Below are 15,516 nucleotides of genomic sequence, written 5' to 3'. Positions count from 1 at the left end.
CTCCCATCTTTATATCGTCAGCAAATTTACTGAACCAATTTACCACATTATCATCCAGATCATTGATGAGCTTTTGGGGTTTGCCCCTTCGCCAGGTGAATGGAGAGGTCTGGCCTCAGACAGAGCATATAACAGCATAGACAGTTTACAGATTACTGATTAGAATGCGAACCTTTACACCTAACCTGCAATTCAAGTCTTTAAGATGCCGAAAATGTGAGTGGAAAGAGCATTATGCATAGGTTAAAGAGATGTGTATTGTCTCCAGACAGCACAGTAATTGAAGGTTTGCAAACCCAGACAAGTCACAGGGGGTTACAGATAGGGCGACATGAACCCAAGATCCCGGTTGAGACCCTTCCACATGTGTGCGGAACTTGGCTATCAGTCTCTGCTCAGCGACTCTGCGCTGTCGTGTGTCGTGAAGGCCGCCTTGGAGAACGCTTACCCGAAGGTCAGAGGTCGAATGCCCGTGCTATAAGGCAGCAGCAGCTTCCGATCCACCCTGTCCATTCCTTATATACCTCAATCAGGTCTCCTCTCAGTCTTCACTGCTCTGAATAAAACAGTCCGATCCAATCCAGTCTCTCTTCACAGCTCAAATTCTCCATCCCAGACAACGATCTGGTTACTGGTAAATGGACCATGTTCTGCAGTAATATGTTCTCTGCAATGGTTTCTCGGGAACTCTAATCTGCTCCTGATTTTAATCATTCTCAGACTCTACTTTGGAGAAAAATAAAAATAAACCGTGGGCTCGTCTGAGATTTGAACCCGGGACCTCTCGCATTTTCCTACCGTGACCCAAAGCGAGAATTATGCCCCTACACCAACGAGCCAACTGCACCTAAGGCCGTGACGAAAACATCTTTTCAAAGTCTCCCACAGCTTATTTACCATCTCTTCACAACAACATTGTAAAATCAGGAATGTTCCCGAACAATGTTCCATTTCACTGTCTGTTCTGGTGAAGATCAGAAGCAGTGATATCAGTTTTCACCACTCGCCATGTCGACCTGTGGTTGTAACTCGCCAGTCGCGTCGGTAATCTCATTCTGACAGCCGGATTTGATTGGATTTGATTTGATTTATTTTTGTCACATGAAATAGTACACAGTGAAAGGTATGGTTTCTTGCAGACAAAGCATACCGCACATAGAGAAGGAAAGGAAAAAGTGCTGGATGTAATACCACCTCATTTTTCCACAAATAAGGGGACCAAAACTGGACACAATATTCCAGTTGTGGCTTCATCTACACAATTGAAGCAATATTTTTCTACTTTCTTGCTCCAGTTACTTTGCAATATATGCTTACATTCAAATTGCCTTTTAAATTATACATTTTACCCGCATTCTGAGTTTCTGTGATTCTGGACAGAGACAGCCAGATCCCTCTGTCCACACAGATTTTGAAACTGCTTTCCAGAAGGATAATAATTTGCCTTTCGCATTTATCCACATTGAACTCCATCTGCCGAAAGCTATCCAATTCTCCGAGTATATCTAGATCCATCTGGAATATTTTTACATCCTCTTCACCGCCTGCTTTCCCACAAATTGTGTATTATTCACAAATTTTGTCGTGTTACACTCTGTCCCTGCTTGCAGATCATTGACATAGATTGGAAAGAGTTGAGATCCGAGGCCTGGCCCCTGTGGCACCCCGCTTGTTACAGTTCGCCAGCCTAAGAAGGATCCATTTTTCCCCATTTATCCCGACCCTCTGCTCCCTGTCAGTCAGCCAATCCTCAATCCAATCCAGTTCTCTCCGCTGACTCCCAGACAACAGAACATTTCATGGGAAAACTCTAGCTGCTGTTACCTACAAAAAAAAACAACGGTCCAATTCCTACATTCCTGACTCAGTAACACCTCCAGAAACAGCCCCAAAAAGAATGAACTGAAATGATTCAGTTTAATGGGGAAAATCAGGTCTGTATAGCAGCGACACGGCATGTGCTTGTGGTGCGACGATAGCGGGACTTACTCCCATATTATGAAAGTTTCCTGTTCAAATCACGTCAAGCGTCTGGAGCCTTTGTGCAGTTGGTTCCTGGATTTTATTTCTGGATAATATTCCCGAAATGATCAATTTCAAAACCATGATTTAAATGATATTTTAGGAATACTTCCGGTTTACAGGCTCAGTTTATATTTCTTTCCACAGTTTTATATCGGAGCAATGTGTCAGGGATGTGATGTGTCCATTGCTTATAAAATCAAAGCAAACTCCACAGTCCCAGATAAATCTCGGTGTCATCAAAGAGGAGAACTGACTGGCGGTGATTTAACGGATGATTCACACCTCAGGCCAGGAGCAAGGCTGAGAACGCGGCCTTCATATATAACCTCGATATTACATAGAAACATAGAAGACAGGAGCGGGAGGAGGCCATTTGGCCCTTCGAACCTTCTCTGGTATTCATCACGATCATGGCTGATCGTCCAATCAGCAGTCTAATCCTGCTTTCTCCCCCTATCCTTCGACCCCATTCGTCACAAGTGCTAAATCTAACAGCTTCTTGAATACATTCAATGGTTTGGCATCAGCTACTTCCTGTGCGAATGAACTCCTCAGGCTCTTTGGGTGAAGAAAAGTCTCCTCATCTCCGTCCTAAGACGGGAATGAAACCCGTGCTGAATAAGATGCCCGACCAACTGAGAGAAACCTGTCGCCCAAGGTGACACAAATCAACAAGAGGGTGCACATTTACTGCCAACGAAACCAGGATAACCCCTGGGGCAGCAGCCAAGTGCCCCACTTGGATGTGAATGCGAATATCATAGCAAAGGGTGGCTTTGATCCATCATCTTCGGGGTTATGGGCCCAGCACGCTTCTGCTGCACCACTCTGCTCTGCACACACTTGCTTTCTGCCTTTTATCAAGAACACAAGGGTAGGGAAACTCGGCCGTTGTCAGAACTGTCTCTGAGTTTGGAATTCTGTCTGTATTTGTCCAGCTCTGGGGTTGTAGGATGGGACTCAGGTCCAGCACTCTGGCTGCGGTTGAAAAATGGATAGAGACACGTTTTAAATATAATGAGGATGAAGATGGAATTCAAATCGATTTGCGCAGGGCGGGTGTTCGTTGAGTGAGTGGATCAGAATGGCCGGAAAGTTTAAGACGCTGTTTTCAGGCATCACATTTCTCTGAAATCCCAATCCTGACGGTGATTTTTCCGTATCGAGGCACCATCCAAACCCGCGAAATCTTTCAGCTGGAAGCACAAGGGCAGCAGATGCAGAGAAACAAGGACCACCTGCAAGTTCCACTCCGAGAGACACACACCATCCTGACTTGGAAATATATCGCCGTTTCTGTGGCTGTCTCACAATCCTGGAACACCCTCCCTAACAGCACAGTGTGTGTACATACACCATATGGACTGCAGTGGCTCAAGAAAGAACTTACCACCAAATTAATTCTAGATAAGGAATTCTGGCCCAGTCCGCGACAGCAACATCCCGTGAAAATAACATTTTGAAAAATCATCTGTGTCGGAGTCGGGGAACATCTGAGTTCAGATTAGAAAACTATGTATGTCAATCAAATCCTGAAGGCGGATACTTTCGACCAGATGTGTGTCTGACATCATCTGTGGAGAGAGACCAGCTGAGATTGTCCAGAATGTTCAGACTTCAAGACCCCGCCTTTCCTCCAAAATTAAAAAGAACATGCGGTTTGATATGAACGGCAAACGCACCTTTCTGTCTCCACCTGATTTGTGCTTTTTCTTCTTGCATCCATCTCATTCTCTTTCCTGCTAATCCAAAAGTCTTAGTTAGCTGTTTGCTGCATGAAATGGTTCTCCGTATTGGGGAAAATAACTGATCTCGTCAGAACTGAGTTATCGCTCCGGAAGTGTAAGTGGCAAGTGTACAATGCGTTTCGTCGTTTCGTGGGGTAGCTCCTCGTTAGTATAGTGGTTAGTATCCCCGCCTGTCACGCGGGAGACCGGGGTTCAATTCCCCGACGGGGAGTTTATCACAATTTTATTATGTCAAATTGTACTTGTGTCGTTTTCCAACTTTGAAAACGGCAAAAATAAAAGACTGTGAAGAATTGAAACTTTCGAAAATGGAAATCTTTACATTTGTACGGACACTTTTGGTAACCTGAGAGCAACGTTCGTTCAATTCATCAGCATTTTGGCTCACCTTTGATGTGGCGATGCCACGGAGTCAATACGTGGAATATTACCCTGATATTAGCACAATGCCAATAAATGCTGTGATTTCATATTTTTCAGTTCTATTTTTGGATGATCCACTGATTCCCAGATCCCTGAAAATACGAAGGAAACCTCCAATGTTTCCAACATTGGAAATCCCTTTGAGTCTGTGAGTTGTGAAGATTCATGCAGCGTGAGGAATGGAATATTAATGCATGATTGTAAGAGCAGGAAGGTTCAGTTCGAGCTGGACAAAATTTTGGTGAAGCCACCACTGGAGGACAGTGTGCAGTTCCGGTCAAATCACGACAGTAAGGAAATGATTCCACTGGACAGGGTGCAGTGTCCATTTACCAGGGACCAGATCGTTGCCTGGGAAGGAGAATTTGAGCTATGAAGAGAGTCCATGCAGACACCATTCACTGTCCGATTCTCATCAGTAAAAAGTCTGACAACAGATTCTCATCAACCATCTTCGTCACTTCCTCGGAACACTCGATAATGTTCGTGAGACAAGAGCTCCCCTTCACAAAACCATGTTGTTTCTCACTAATATGTCCACTCATTTCCAAGTGGGAAATACCCTGTCTCGACGAATTCTCTCCAATAATTCCCCGACCATTGATGGAAGGCTCACCGGCCTGTAATTACCTGGATTGTTGGAGTTATCCTTCTTCAACAAAGGAATAACATAGGCGATTCTCCAATCATCTGGGACCTCCTCTGTACCCAGTCAGAATGCAATGATTTCTCCCAGGCTCCAACAATTTCCTCCCTTGTCTCCCTCAGTATTTGGGGTATATCCCATCAGACCTATCTTACCGACCTTAATATTTCTCAAGGGCACCAATACCTTCTCCGTTTTGATTTCAACATGACTCAAACCACCTGCACATCCTTCCCCAGACTCACCATCATACACGTCATTTTCAGTCAACACTGACGCAAAGTTCTCATTTAATACTTCACCCATTTACTCTAGCTCCATGCATAGATTCTCTTCGTTGCCCTTGAGTGGGCCGACCCTCTCCCTGGCTGCCCTCTTGCTCGTTATGTATGTACAATCAGCCCTGGGATTTTCCTTAATCCTGCTGGCCAGTGTAATTTTCGTGGCCACTTTTAGCCTATTGTTTCATTATGTTTTCATCTTCCTCATCAGGTTAAGGAGCGACACTCCAAAAGCTCATCTTACCAAATAAACCTGTTGGACTTTAACCTGGTGTCCTGCTGCTACTTAATGTGCCTCCCCCAGTCGGCAACTCCACGTCTGTCTGTGAGAGGATGGAATTAATACTGTATCTGTCATCCATGATCTGCATACAGATTTGCTCCTCTATCTCTTTCTCACCACACTTCCCTTTTTCCTTCTCTATCACTTCTGTTCACATTGTATTGAATAGTAATTGCCTGGTGCTCTATGTGACTGATGGAGTCACTCTGTCCGTGGTACTGTTGGGGACTCAATGTGTATTTGCCAGTTAGTGGGAGCTGAGAGTGACTGCGGGGTTCATTCCCTCCCTGCGATGCTCTGCCATTTTGGGATTAATGTTGTAACTTTCCTTCTCGGTCACTATATGAGGGGACTGGGTTTACTTTTACCTATCAGTCTCTGCACCTGCCTGTGGGATTCATCCTCTAATTGTCAGTCTCTGGCTGTGTAAATCAATGTGTACTCTTTAAATATCAGAGAAGAGAGAAAATTACAGCACAGGAGCTGCCCTTCAGCTCTCTGAGCCTCCGCCGACCATGCTGCCCATGTGAACTAAAACCTCCTTTCAGTCTGTGGCACTGAGCCTGCTTTCTGCTCAATGGGCCGAGTGTTGGCGAGTGGGATTAGTTGGGCAGGCCAGGGCATTTCATGCATCACTGTAGATTCGATGGGCCAAAGGGCCTCTTCGACACTATCCTATTCTCTGATACAGGGCCTTACAACCCAAGCTTGGAAAATGATGTATTCATAGATAATGTATTTTGGGTGGATGTCAGTATAAACTGCAGAAATTTGGTTCATGTCTTAAAACTCACAGTTTGTTTTCCCCGCATAGAATTGTTGATATTTCAAACATTTGAATTTGTTGTGAATGCTGAAAATGTAGTGAATTTTCGAACACTTCATAGAATCATAGAAAACCTACAGTGCATAAAAAGGCCATTTGGCCCATCGAGTCCGCACTGACCACAATTCCACCCAAGCCCTACCCCCATATCCCTACGTATTTGCCCCTAATCAAAAAAATCTCAGGACATTCCGAGGCAATTTCAGCATCGACTACCGTGCCGCCCAATATCGTTCAGTTTGAGGGAAAAGGTAAACTGGCCCGTACGGGGATCGAACCCGCGACCTTGGCGTTATTAGCACCACGCTCTAACCAACTGAGCTAACCGGCCACATCCGAGCTGTCCTCCACGGATGGTTATCGGGGCAGCACGGTAGCATAATGGTCAGCACTGCTGCTGCACAGCTCCAGGGACCTGGCTTCAATTAGACAAGTTTGCACATTCTCCACGTGTCTGCGTGGGTTTCCTTCGGATGCTCCAGTTTCCTCCCACAGACCAAAGACGTGTGGGTTAGGTTGATTGGCTGTGCTAAAATTTGCCCTTAGTGTCCTGAGATGCGAAGGTTCGAGGAATTAGCGTGTAAAAAATGTAGGGATATGGGGGTAGGGCCTGGATAGGATTGTGGTCCGTGCAGACTCGATGGGCTGAAGGGCCTCTTTCTGCACTGTAGGGTTAAAGAAAAACACTTGCCAGAAACATAGTGTGATTTCTATATGTGTGTTGCCTGATGTTGTTGTTGCTGCTCTTGTTTTTTTTTACTGTGACTGTGTTTTCACTGTCTGGCAATGAAGACAAATAAATAAATGTCTCATGATCGATTGGAATGGTAGAACAGAGTCAAAGTGCCATGTGCAATGTCTGTTCTTAATTGCTGTGTTCTGGTGACTGGGAGAGACGGATCGATGGATACTGAGGGAAATAAGGGTGGAAATTGCAGTGGCAATGGAGGCAATTTCTAACCAAGCTCGTTATATGGGTGGTGCCAAATGAGTGGAGAATTGCAAAGGGTAAAGACACCTCTTCAGAAATGGCTGTAAGAATGAGTCCAAACAGTTTCATATCAGTTTAATTGTTGGGCCGAAGGGCCTGTTTCCTGTGCTGTGTTCTTCTTTGTTGTTCAATATGTAATATTCTCCAAATAATAACCGGAGGGGTAAAAAAAATAACACCCACCTGTGCTGATGCACAATAATTAAGGAAAGCCCCTCAGTAATCCCATAATGAGCTTGATCGAGATTTTCATGAGGGTAATGGAAAAGGCGAGGATTCAAATCCCAGTCCTGATCATGCTGGGGGGAGGCAGTGGCAGTGGACAAGTAATCCAGAGATCCTGGGTAATACTCTGAGAAGCTGGGTTCAAAACCCAAAAGGGCAGATGGTGAAATTTTAATTCAAGACAAACCCTGAATTAATTGTCCATTTTTATAAAACCTCATGCCGTTTACTAATGTCCTTCAGGGAACAAAATCTGCAGGAGGAGTGTATTTGAGTCAGCAAGTCCAGAGGTAACAAAAACATGGATGAGGGTTTCAGGTACAGTTGAGATCAGGTATTATCAACAATGTGTGAAGTTACACAGCTGGAAACAGGTGGTCTTGGTGCAGGAACAGATGTGTGGTCAGAATCTCATTTCCAGGTGAAGTGATGTGCCAAGGTTACATGAGTTTGTTTCGGCCTCGACAGTGACCAGGGAGAGTGATGGAGTCATTGACTGGGAATGGAATTTGTGGTGGGACCTTTGGCCTTCCAGATGTTTAATGGGGAATTATCTGCTTATCTAGTACAAGCTGCTGGATAAGCAATCTAATCATTTAATAAGAGGGATTGGTTCTGAGAGCTGATGGTGAGCTGGAACTGGGTATTATCAGCTTACGTGTGAAAACTGACACTGTTCTTCAGATTATGACACCGAGAGGTAAGGTCTAGAAATAGGAGGGAGCCAAGGATAAATCCTTCAAAGATTCGGGAAGTGACAACACAGGAGGGAGAAGAGTGACCATTGCGGGTGATATTGTGCCACTGACCAGAAAGGTAAGAATGGAACGTGGCGAGTGCAGTCTTCCCCAGCTGGACAACCATAGAGTATAGAACATTTCAGGGCAGTACAGGCCCTTCGGCCCTCGATGTTGTGCCGACCGGTGGAACCAATCTAATGACCCTCCAACCTAAACTATTCCAATATTATCCATATGCCTATCCAACTGACCATTTGAACGCCCTTAAAGTTGAAGAGTCCACAACTGCTGCAGGCAGGGCATTCCACGCCCTTACTACCCTCTGAGTAAAGACCCTACTCTGACATCTGTCCTATAATTATCACCCCTCAATTTAAAGCTATGTCCCCTTGTGTTAGCGATCACCATCCGAGGGAAAAGGCTCTCACTGTCCACCCTATCCAATCCTCTGATCATCTTGTATGCCTCAATCAGGTCACCTCTTAACCTTCTTTTCTCTAACGAAAACAACCTCAAGTCCCTCAGCCTTTCCGCATAAGACCTTCCCACCATACCAGGCAACATCCTGGTAAACCTCCTCTGCACCCTTTCCAATGCCTCCGCATCTTTCTTATAATGCGGCAACCAGAACTGTACGCAATACTCCTCGTGCGGCCGCACCAGAGTTTTGTACAGTTGCAACATGACCTCACGGCTCCGAAATTCAATCCCTCTACCAATAAAAGCTAACACACCGTACGCCTTCTTAACAACCATGTCAACCTGGGTGCCAACTTTCAGGGATCTATGCACATGTACACCGAGATCTCTCTGCTTGTCGACACTTCCATTAGCCCTATATTCTGTACTCCTGTTACTCTTACCAACGTGAATCACCTCACACATTTCCGCATTGGTCTTCTACACTTTGCTCAATCTGTTCTTCACAACAATCCTTGAACTGATGTGATGGGAATTTCTTTCGCTGAGAGAAGCTACAATCCCAACATTGAACATCCTGTTGAATATTCAGGGTCTAAGACAAAGAGGATCGCATTTCCCCCTGAATCTGCTGTGTTTTTCTTCAATGTTCCTTTCAAATGACAGCCTGAAAGGATAGCTAGTTAATAGAAGTTTATTCGCTGACAAATTAGCGCACCGACGGCTCGTTGGTCTAGTGGTATGATTCTCGCTTCGGGGGTTTCCCTGTATGGAATTGCGAGAGGTCCCGGGTTCAAATCCCGGACGAGCCCTCACTTGTTGCCAGTTTTGGTTCCAAATGTTGGTTGTTTATTTCGAAAAAAACCACGTTGCGTTTTCGATGGCGGGATTTACATGTCTCCAGATCAGGTTTGAAATCCAGCAACACATCCCGACAATTTTCTCAATGCGGCAAATCAAAAGTTTTCAAGAATGTTCACCCACGGAACCAGACTGTAAACTTATCCCAATGAATCAATCAGGGCTGTCCATTGCTTGTCGCGTCAGGGATTCTTGCATCGTGTGTTCAGTTGTATTTTGGTCAGAAAGAAATTGAGGTCTGACAATGCTGTGTTGGGGCGGGGTGGGGGGGGGGGGTGGTGGTGGAGGAGGTGCGGGGGCGGTGGGGGAGGTGGGCGGGAGGGGGAGGGGGGTCACAGTTTGGTTTTGAATCTATTATATTTAAACTATGTCCCAGGCGTTTCACTGAGCAGGAAGTGAATCTTTGTGAAACTGTTCGGTATTCCACTCCAGAGGTAATTAACTCAATGAAGAGGAGGTTTGAAGAGTCTGTCCATATTTGATTAGACGCGAGCACCGGGTGATATGCATCTAAGGATACTGAAAGACATGATCAGTGTAATTGCGAAGAGACTGGAAATAACTTTCCAACTTCCGATTTATTAAGGTAACAATGTTTTTCGAACTGTCTTGGGTATTTTGAAATCGTAACCGAGAGTGTTGATGAAGGTAATACTGTTCATGCGGTTTACATAAACTTCCAAAAGCACGGAAATTTTTAATAAGGCAGATTAAAGTAAATGCATCAAAATGTGAATTGATTCGTTGTGAAGGAAGAACCCAGGTTCAAAACATAAACTACATGGTACAGTTCTAAAGAGGCAAATATGTACATATATCTTCCAAGTTGACAGGGATGATCATAGAGGTTTCCAGCATGAAAAAAGGCCCTTCAGCCCAACTTGTCCTTTTTTACCCACTAAGCTAGTCCCAATTGACCGCGTTTGGCCCATATCCCTCGATAGCCATCTTACTGATGTAACTGTCCAAACGCTTTTAAAAAATAAAGTTATACTCAATTCTACTACTACCTCTGGCAGCTTGTTCCAGACAATCACCATCCGTAAAAAATAAAAATGCCCCTCTGCACCCTTTTGTATCTCTCCCCTCTCAGCTTAAACGTATGCCCTCCAGTTTTAGACTCCCCTACAATTTCGAAAAGATATGGACTGTCTCGCTGATCAATGACCCTTATTATTTTGTAGACCTCAAGAAGATCACCCCTAAGTCCAGAGAAAAATTCCTTGCCTATCCAGTCTCTTCTTGTAACTCAAACCATCAAGTCTTGGTAGCATTCTCGTCAATTTTTTCTGCACTCTTTCTAGTTGAATAATATCCTTTCTCTAATAGGGTGACCAGAACTGTACACAGGACGGTGAGGAGAGTGATCATAATAAATCAGACGGCGCTCTGCGTCTTTTCTTTTAATCAATGGGGTACTGAGGACAAAATAACAGAAGCTATGTTAAACCTGCATTTAAATTGGGTTCAGTTTCAAGTGGATACTCTTTCCATTTTCTACAGAGCAATTTATAAGAATATTATAAAAGAATTCAGAAGGTGGCAGAAATGTTTCACCAGAATGGTTCAATTGATGAAGAATTTTATTTATTGAGAATGGTTTGACACACTGCGACTGATCTACTTGGAGCAGAGAAGGTTCTGAGGAACAAAGAACAAAGGACAACACAGCACGGAAAACAGGCCCTTCGGCCCAACGAGCCCGCGCCGCCATTTTAACATTATGAGTCTCCTCTCCACCCATGACCCTTGTATTGGAGGTAATCGCTGAAAGAAGCAACAGCAACATAAAAGAAATGCTGCCAAAGAGAGGGGTCACGGCAGGTTCACTTGAATTCGATTATTATTCCAAAAATAAAATATGCAGGTTAATACGCAATTATATAATTTTTATATTCATTTATGGGCGTCACTGGCTGGCCAGCATTTATTGCCCAATCACAGTGGCCCGAGTGCAGTTGAGAGTCAACCACATTGCTGTTGCTCTGGAGTCACACGGAGGCCAAACCGGAAAGGACGTCAGATTTCGTTGCACAAAGGGCTTTGGTGAACCAGATGGTTATGCCCGGAATTGACAATGGATGAAAGCATAAATAGGATCTTCATTCCACATATTTTGTATTGAATTCAAACCCCACCAGCTGCTGTGTTGGGATTCGAACAAGAGTACCAGAGACCTGTGCTTTGAGGGCAGCTCGGAATCAAACACACTGCTGTTGATCCGGAACAACATCCAGGCCAGACAGGGTAAGAATTCCGTCCGCAAAAAAAAATCAGTTAATCAGCTGCTTCTTTTTTCTCCGACAATCGAATCAAGACCATTAATTCCAGGCATTTTTATTGATCCCGAATTTCAGCATCTGCCGTGTGGTGGATGTGTGAGGATGTATGTGAGTGTGTGTGTAAGAGAGAGATGAAGTCATTTTCAGTCTGTGATTGTGGATTAATCCCTTCTATTCCCTCACAAGCACAGTGAGCCCCTTGCACCTCTGAACTCTAATTGAAAAACCCTTGTACCCCTGTGACCCTGGGAGTGGGGGGTGGGGGGTGGTGGTAATGGGTGGGTGATGTTTGAAGCCAAGGCCTCAGGATGCTGAGTGTGAAACAGTCGATTTTAAAGAATGCGTGTCGGAAACTGAAGAGTGAACTTGTCTGTGAGAAGATCACAGAAAAGCTGTGCCTGGAGCTGCGCCGTGAAGACAAGTTTTGGGTTGTCAGTAAATGAACTCCTGTAATGAAGGTGCAAAATCAGAAACAGAAAATCCTGCAAACATTCAGCAGCCCCGAAAGCAGCTGTGGAGAGATATTCCTGTCGCCAGGATGTAACTCTCCAATTGGATACTTCACATTGCTCAGATCTGACACTCTCAACACCTTCCTGTAAGGAACAGGAAGGGCGGGAATTGGGTCTTTGTTGATTTGAGCAAACTGAGCAATGCAGCAATGAGAAGCTCCTCACCCCCCCGGCGGCTTGGGGAAGGATGGGTCAGAGAGACAGGACTCCAGGTTGGGTTCAAAAATGGGGGAAAGAGCACATCGAGTTTTTATTGTAATGACAATGAAGATGGAATTCAAATCGACTTGTGCGGATTCATGCACTGCCGCCCGTCGTCAGGATGGCCGAGCGGTCTGAGGCGCTGCGTTTTGGTCACAGTCTCCTCTGGAGGCGTGGGTTCAAATCCCACTCCTGACATTGCTTTTTTTTTCCTCCCTGTTCCAGACCCCATCCACACCCGCGAAATATCTCCCCCGGAATTACAATGGTTGCAGGGGCTCAGGAACAGCGACCTCCGGCAAGTTCCATTCCGAGACACATCCCATCCTGTCTCTGAAATATATCACCGTTTCTGCGGCTGGCTGACAATCCTGGAACTCCTTCCCGAAAAGCAATACATCAGTACAGACACCACATGGACTGCAATGGCTCAAGAATGAATTTCCTGAAAAAAATTCTCGAAAAATAATTAATTTTGGACAACAAATGCTTTCCGGGCCAGAGACACACAGGAATTCTTTCTTGGGTGCATCTGTCTGTATTCAGACTGTGTTTTGCATTATCTGCCGTTCAATAAGAATTGGGATCTTTCTGATTCTATCAGTTAAACTGTGCCTGTACATGTCAACTTCCGGAACTAAAACATAGTTTCAAAATTCATTCTGTATCTGACAATCTTTGGAAATGCAACTGACTTTCTATATCCCCTCATTTGAAATCTCCGATTAATTTTCTTCATTCGTTCCTGGGATGTATGTGGGTGTCGCTGGCTGGGCCCGCAATTATTGCCCATCCTAAATTGCCCTTGAACTGAGCGGATGACAGGTCACCTCAGAGGGAAGCTTAGAGTCACCAAAGTTGCTGTGTGTCGGGGGTCATATTTAGATCCAGACCAGGGAAAAAATCATTCCTTAAAGGATATTAGTGAACCAGCTGTGTTATTTTAAGACACTCGATTCATGGTCATTAGACTTTTAATTCCAGATTTTTTTTATTGATGAGACATTTCACCATTTGCCGTGGTGGTGGTGGTGTGTGTGTGTGTGTGTGTGTGTGTGTGTGTGTGTGTGTGTGTGTGTGTGTGTGTGTGTGTGTGTGTGTGTGTGTGTGTGTGTGTCTGTGTGTGTGTGTGTGTGTGTGTGTGTGTGTGTGCGTCTGTGTGTGTGTGTGAGAGAGAGAGAGAAAGAGAGAGATAGAGGGAGAGAGAGATTCTCACAGTCTCTTTGTGAGTGTGGATTAACCTTTTATATGCCCTCACAAACACAGTAATCCCCTTGCCTTTGTCAATTCCTAAGAAGTACTTGTACCTCTGAGGCCCTGGTGGGCGGTTGAAGGGTGGGGTGAGGTTTGAAGGCGATGCCGCAGGGTGCTGAGTGTGAGACCAGCCGATTTTAAAGCATGTGTGTAGGAAAGTGAAGAGTGAACTTGTCCGTTTGAAGATCACAGAAAAGCTGTGTCTGGAGCTGGGCCCGAGAGACAAGTTTTGGGTTGTCAGTAAATGAACTCCTGTAATGAAGACACAAAATCAGAAAGAGGAAATGCTGGAAATATTCAGCAGCTCCGAAAGCAGCTGTGGAGAGATATTCCTGTGGCCAGGATGTAACTCTCCAATTGGATACTTCACATTGCTCAGATCTGACACTCTCAACACCTTCCTGTAAGGAACAGGAAGGGCGGGAATTGGGTCTTTGTTGATTTGAGCAAACAGAGCAATGCAGCAATGAGAAGCTCCTCACCCCCCGGCGGCTTGGGGGAGGATGGGACTCAGATACAGGCCTCTGGCTGGGGTTCAAAACTGGGGGAAAGAAAACTTATCGAGTTTAAAATGTAAATGCTACAAAAATAGAATTCAATTCGATTTGTGCACAGATTTAGAACTTTGGCTAATTTAGTCAGGATAACCGAGATGTCTAAGGTGCTGTGTTCTGGTCGCAGTCTTCTCCAGTGGTTTGGGCTCAAATCCCACTTCAGACACTGTTTTTATTTCCTTCGCGAGGCACCATCCAAACCCAAGAAATCTCTCAGCACAAGGGCAGCAGATGCAGAGGAACAATGACCACCTGTAAGTTCCACTCCGAGACACACATCATCCTGACTTGGAAACATATCACCGTTCCCATGGCTGGCTCACAATCCCGGAACTCCCTCCCGAACAGCAGTCTATGTGTACATACACCACATGGACTGCAGTGTCTCCAGAATGAATTCATCACCAATTACCCAAAGAAAATTAATTTGGGCAATAAATGCTTCCCGGGCCAGTGACACACATACCCCGTATGAATAAAGTATTTTCTTTTTTAAATCACTTCGTGCGACAGAAGGAACACAGCTGCCTTCAGAGCAGAAAACTGTGTGTGTGAATCACATCTCTAATTTTACACCAAATGTGTGTCTGAAAACAGTAAGTGGACCCAGCTCACGTTAAACCGTTCAATATTTAGTCGGATAGTTCACAGGTACGTTCCAATTCTGGCAGTATCTCCTTTTTCACAAATACCACCAGATCTGGAACGTATTTCCAGCATTTCGCTGAGCCCACCCATTGCTGTGGCAGGATCTGTGGCTTAGTTGGTTGAAGCGCCTGCCTAGTAAGCAGGCGATCCTGGGTTCAAATCCCAGCGGAGCCTTGGTTCTTTTCCACTGGTGTTTGCATTTGTGCCCGTCGCAAGATCCCGTTTTGCCTTTCCCTTCACAGTGGATAATCTCCAAAGATGGAAACATTTCGAGACTCCCCACAAATATCTCGACTATTTGTTGAGATGATCCAGGCATTTTCATCATCTTGCAGTTAAAGAGAAAACATTTGTAATAAACCCAATGCTGTAAGTTCATCAAACCCAGGTTTCCATTATTTTCTCAGGGAATTCCGAACACAGTCAAATGGCTTAAATCGTTCCATGTGTCCAAGCAGTCTCTCACGCTGCTATTGTGTGTTTTTCTCTGTCTATTGTAATCTCGGTGTGATGCAGTGATACCTCCTCACACTGATGTTCCGATTAAACGATACAGGAGTGAAAATCTGCCTGACTACATTCATTGGGAGCAGACA

At 44.9% G+C, this 15,516-nt stretch overlaps 5 non-coding genes across 5 annotated transcripts; 4 read left to right on the top strand and 1 right to left on the bottom strand.

The window, feature by feature from the left end:
* The first annotated feature begins 3,912 nt into the window (after positions 1–3,912).
* trnad-guc (transfer RNA aspartic acid (anticodon GUC)) lies at positions 3,913–3,984 on the top strand. Its single transcript has one exon. It is a non-coding gene; the product is annotated as a tRNA-Asp (tRNA).
* Positions 3,985–6,489: 2,505 nt separating this feature from the next.
* On the bottom strand, positions 6,490–6,563 carry trnai-aau (transfer RNA isoleucine (anticodon AAU)). The gene has a single exon. It is a non-coding gene; the product is annotated as a tRNA-Ile (tRNA).
* A 2,767-nt stretch (positions 6,564–9,330) lies between these two features.
* trnap-cgg (transfer RNA proline (anticodon CGG)) lies at positions 9,331–9,420 on the top strand. The gene is given in 2 exon segments: positions 9,331–9,366; positions 9,385–9,420. It is a non-coding gene; the product is annotated as a tRNA-Pro (tRNA).
* A 3,159-nt stretch (positions 9,421–12,579) lies between these two features.
* trnaq-uug (transfer RNA glutamine (anticodon UUG)) lies at positions 12,580–12,662 on the top strand. The gene has a single exon. It is a non-coding gene; the product is annotated as a tRNA-Gln (tRNA).
* A 2,358-nt stretch (positions 12,663–15,020) lies between these two features.
* Positions 15,021–15,094, top strand: trnat-agu (transfer RNA threonine (anticodon AGU)). Its single transcript has one exon. It is a non-coding gene; the product is annotated as a tRNA-Thr (tRNA).
* Positions 15,095–15,516: the final 422 nt, after the last annotated feature.

Source organism: Carcharhinus amblyrhynchos, unplaced genomic scaffold (assembly GCF_965287045.1).
Source record: "Carcharhinus amblyrhynchos unplaced genomic scaffold, sCarAmb.v2.hapA scaffold_42, whole genome shotgun sequence".
In the NCBI taxonomy this organism is placed as follows: Eukaryota; Metazoa; Chordata; class Chondrichthyes; order Carcharhiniformes; family Carcharhinidae; genus Carcharhinus; species Carcharhinus amblyrhynchos.
This window is presented reverse-complemented; position numbering and strand designations above follow the sequence as displayed.